We start from the raw sequence: 5,594 nt of genomic DNA, 5'->3' as shown, positions 1-5,594 counted from the left end.
AAAGGGAAATCATCAAAACAATTAAAAAACAAAAATTAGAATATTTCGGACATGTGATGTGACACCCAGAAAAATACGGCATACTCCATTTAATCCTCCAGGGAAAGATTGAAGGCAAACGAGGTCCAGGCAGAAGAAGAAGATCGTGGCTTCAAAATCTAAGGGACTGGTTTGGACAAAACTCAGCAGCACTTTTTCGTACGGCTGCTGATAAAAACAGGATCGCCAACATGATTGCCAACATCCGATAATGGATATGGCACAAGAAGAAGAAGAATTTAATTGGGAGCCAAGGTTAGTGAGGCCTGATGGCAGTAGAGGGTGACTGTCAGTTATATGGAACTTGCTGACATTGGAAGGACTAGTTACTTGGTCCAATCCTTCTTTTGGCCTCAAACATTCAGGTCAAATACCAAGAAAACGTAGGACCAATAACTTCAAAACACAGACATGCCTGATACCTCCCTGCAATTACTTCTGCATCTCTTCTTATGACCTTCCATCCAATGGAATCAATAACAGCCCCTTTCTCTCTTCCTCTTAAGAGCTCAGAGTCTTTCACAGCTTTGAAAGCCTGAAATCTATGCCTGCACAACAGATCAATACTGTCATGGATATGTGCACAGAATACCAGCCAGACGGAGTAGTAACAAAGTCACAGGGGTGGGAGGCATAGAAGAAGATCTTTGAAGGTTGTCTGCCACACTGAATGGTTTTTTTAATAAAAAAAAAACCTACATTCCCCCAAAGCACGATGGCCAAGAACAAAATTTGTGTAAATCTGCAGTTTCCTTTACATCGGGACTGAAGGATGATTGCAAGGCTTGATTTTACAAGTAGCAGCCATTACCAGTTTCAAAAGAAATGTACAATTTCCATGAGGGGCAGGTGGAAGGAAGCAGCTGTTGAATAATCACACGCACATCCTCACCCAAAAAAAGCCCTCATCAATAGTCAATTGGGTGAAGTGAAACATTGGGAGCAGGGAAAATACTGGTAATGACACAGATGAAAAGAAACATAAACAGAGGGATTGAAACTTCTTGAGGAATCAAGCAAATTTCATCTTCAATTCTATCTGATGCATATTAAAATAGTGTGGCTTCAGAATGGGAGATGATATTCACTGTGAAAACTAGTATCATTCTCACAGGCTTATCTGGCTACTGAATTGACTTGATTTTTATTTATTTTTATGTTCTATCTCTCTCTTTATTTGCACATACAAAAAGCAGAGTACATCAAACCAGAGATTCATATAAACTAGAACAGCCATATATAATAAGGAAGCCACCTAATTTAAATATGTCTTGGTCTGACAGGTCTGTTAGCTCCTCCATGTATGTATTTGTGTCAATCCAGGAGAAGCCCCTTGTCCACGTCTTCACAGAGTCATGCCCTTCTGCAGCTAAGCCAACTAAGGTCCAGCTCACCTGCAGTATAGGTAGTTCTCTACTTACACAGTTCATTTAGTGACTGTCCGAAGTTACAGCTACACTGAAAAAAGTGACTTATGACCATTTTCCACGCTTATGACCTCTGTAGCATCCCCACTGTCACATATTCAAAATTCAGATGCTTGGCAACTGACTCATTATTTATGACAGTTGCAGCATCCAGGGGTGGTTGGGCTCATCTTCTGCAACCTTCTGACAAGCAAAGTCAATGGGGAAGAGCCCCCTTCTTTTCCTTTCCCTGCTAAAATTGAGGAGGGTATATTTTTGGTCTATTGAGCTTGTGGTCTACAGCTGTCTTTAAAAAGTTAATGGGCCTGTCCTTGTGGCCTCTTTTCTCATTTCCTTGAACTGCCTCATATTCTTTGTAATTTTAACATAGTCACTCCCCTATTACATTGCCAACTCCATTCCTGCTGCTTCTTAGGAATCTCGCTTTCCCTTTAAGCAAGGAACACTGAGGACATGGATTTAAATTAATATAAATTTGATAAATAAAAAATAAACATTTGCTTTCTCCAATTCTTTTGTAGTTTGTATTTGAATTTTATTAAACAGTTATGAATCACCTGGGAGATCAAACCGGAGGTCGATTTAGTCAGAGTCACCCCAAGGCGGGATAGGCAAACAAATGTAATGAATAAATAAAAATAAAAAAAATTTGCACACCTTGAAAAAGAAAAAAAGGAAGCCTGTTTTATGCTTATTGCTTGTCCTAAACACCTCAAAACATATTGCTTTGGTATTTGTAATTACCATCTGAATACCATTTTTCTAACAGCTTTTGAGAAATCTCTCTCTTTAAATTGATATTTGGAACAACATATAAGTCATAGAATTGATGCCTGCCTATCTAAAAATGATTTAACTAAAATGTCATTGTTATATTTTTGACCATAAATGCTGGTCACTAGTTATGTATTACATGGATCAACTCTCAATATGTTATTGGCCATCCCACCAATCTTATTATGTAAAAGTAAAAGAGTTAAATATATTTCAATTTGTATTTTACAAATGTGTATTAAAATTGCAGAACATCACCTGCTTAACATGCTGGACACCCCAAAGTCAGCCTATGATACCAAGCAGCAATTAATAAGAAACATTTGTTTTTGAGAGTCCATTGGTCAAATTACACAATTTTGGCTCATCTGTACAGACACATATATTCCTATCCTCTCTTCCTATTCTTATTCTAATATTAAAGGTTGAAACATGATGCAAAATGCATAAAGCTATAAATTAAACAGAAGAAATTAATAAAGAGAAATTTCTTACTTGCAGAATATTGTATTGCAATCCCATGCATCAGAACCAGGACTGTTGTTTATTATCCCATTTTGCAAATGCACAAAGTAGGGAGCAGGAAGGATCATGGTCAAGTGCCCCAGCATAATGAAAGTCTTATAGAAAGGGAATAACACAAGGATTGTTTATGGCTTTGTAATATAAAAAACAGATTGGTCAAGTCCAATTAACTGTGAAGTCACCTATGATGACTCTATCATTCTCTCCTTGCTTAATCATCTGTGCATTTGCAGGAACCTTATTTGTGAGATGCCACCATCATCTTTGCAGCACAACAAACAGGTGCCTAACCCAGCTTTTTTTTCTTTATGCAGCATACATCCAGAGAAATACACAATCTGCAACATGACAGGCGCAGTGTCACACCCCTTAAATACATGTGTGACATACTGCATAAAACTTATACACCCACAAAAGTGCACGTTTTGCCATTCCTCTTGGGGACACCATTGTTTTTTACTTAAGCATAGCTAATGAAGGCCATATTTGTAATTTGGTTAGTGTTGAATAGAAAAATTCTCTTCTTTTTACCTAACAATTTCCATTAGATGAAAAATAGTTTTTTTCTAATGTAACTTTTTGTTAAGGACTTTGATTACAAAAGTAAAAACTATTTGCATTCTGTGTTCTTTCAATTAAGCAATGTCATCTATCAAGACTACAGAAGAGTATAATTTCTGTAGCAGAATCTGCCTTCTAAAATGAGGTGTCCCCTCTCAAGGTTTAAACATCCACCCCCCATTTCAAAGCACTCTTAAAGACCTGACTCTTCACTTTGGCAAGAACAATCAACACTCCTTTCCTCTCTTTTTATTCCCATTCAGGTTTCTTTGATATTGTGGTTCCTGTGTCTTGTGCTACTTTTGTGCTCTTTGTGTTGTTCTTTATTTTTAAAGGTTTTTAACAATTGTAATGTGGCCAGAATTGCTGGGAGTTGGGCAGCATATAAATTAATATGATTAAGATATGCAGAAGTATACTGTGAGCTTCCTAGAGTCATTATATGATACAGGCAGCCGTACAAGTCCTATAAATACCTACATACCAATTAGGCCTCTTGTGGTCTTGTCACTCATCACCTGTTATTATCCAGCAGGGTTTTTCTATCCACTGGAATAAAATTTTAAGCTGCAGATACCAGTTCAGAGTCAATATTGCTTGGCTGCGAGCTTGTTTCTGTTCTTTTCTACATTGTCTAGTTCAGTGGTAGGGAACCTTGGCTCTTTTATGACTTGTGGACTTCAATACCCAGAATTCCTAAACCAGCCATGCTGACTCAGGAATTCTGGGAGTTGAAGTCCACAAGTCATAAAAGAGCCAAGGTTCCCTACCCCTGGTCTAGTTCAACGTGTACATGAATAAACAGACTGAAGTCAAGGCTCTCCTCCCATTGAACAAACATTGGTCTGACAGTCTCGCTGATCAGATCACCATCTCCACATTCAGAGGGCTAAAACATCTTGCAATTCTGGTGAATTTCTGAACTTCACTGTGTTTTATGAAGGTTTGTGAATGGTATAACACATAAAAAGTGATACTTCCACCAGACAATTAACAGAAATGTTTTAGTTTAATATTGCACATTTAGATACATCTTTCACAAAGCAAAAAATTTGAAAAAACATCAAATGTACATTTAGTTTTTATCAATAAAAAGTAATATAACATTTAATCAAGGATATTTGTATATGTCAGAACACAAGTACATTTTGTTTTGTTTTTTTTAAATGTAGATATTGCCTATAAACTGTGCTTTTTTTAATCCTAAAGAAATGATCTTTTAATAACTGAGGCTTCTAGTCTTACCAATCCACTGCTCAGCTGTACTGTGCTTTAGCAAGTCTTTTAAAAAAAACTTAAATGAGAAGAGGTTGAATCTATATTTATGATCTACTTAGACCACTCTGCACAGGAATCAACAGAAACATGAAGGCTATATGAGTAACAGCCTCTGCAAGTATTCAACATCCCCTTACTCTCACTCTACCTGAGTTGAGAGAGCACCATATGTAGACTTGCATGGGATCCAATATTTATTTAATATACTTCAACCTTCAATACACTGTTGTATCCTTCATAGCCTACATATAGAAAGAATACTCAGTATATGGGGAGATCTGTTTTTAAAATATTCTATATATTTGCTCTTGAAAAGAGTATGAAATCTAAAGCCTTTTTGGCACAGTCATGAATTATGATACCTAAAGAATGCCTCTATTTGGACCTTCCCCAATGGCAGAAGTAGATGTACAGCAAATCTTATGCAGGTGTTCTCAGGAGCAGATTGTAAGGAGTTGAAAAAATGGGGCTTACTCCTAAGTATGTATGTAAAGAACTGCTGCTCTAAGCAGCAGCAAAGGGGTTTATAAGGAACTGCAGAATTTAGGCACAAAGATGAGCTTGTTATCTGGTTTTGGTACGGTCATGTTTTCTGTGTTAAAAAATTCTTGCAGAACAGAGTCTCTTCGATTATAAGATCTTAATCTGGGAACCAACATTTAAACCACACAAAATAAGGAGGGCTGATATATAATTGTCTGGCAAATCTTTCTCTAGAGTAAGAATACCATGGCAAGATGGCATGCTGGTTCTCTGAGAAGACCATTAACCATTTTTCTGCTGTTCACTGTAACTGGTACGCAAGTCTCAGAATTAAGCTCAATGAACTATGTTTAATATAGTTTGCAATTCTGGAAATCTAAGACCTCCATGGTGTGCTGTCTCTGCCTGCCTTTTTGTGGGTTTTTTTTTTTTTTTGCTCAAAACTCATTTGCAAAACCTTTAAAACTTAAGAGCTTATCCAACTGAGTGGAAGCATAAACATTATTT

Source organism: Protobothrops mucrosquamatus, unplaced genomic scaffold (genome assembly GCF_001527695.2).
Source record: "Protobothrops mucrosquamatus isolate PMUCROS unplaced genomic scaffold, P.Mucros_1.0 scaffold2151, whole genome shotgun sequence".
NCBI classification, from domain to species: domain Eukaryota; kingdom Metazoa; phylum Chordata; class Lepidosauria; order Squamata; family Viperidae; genus Protobothrops; species Protobothrops mucrosquamatus.
Note: the sequence above shows the minus strand (reverse complement) of the source record.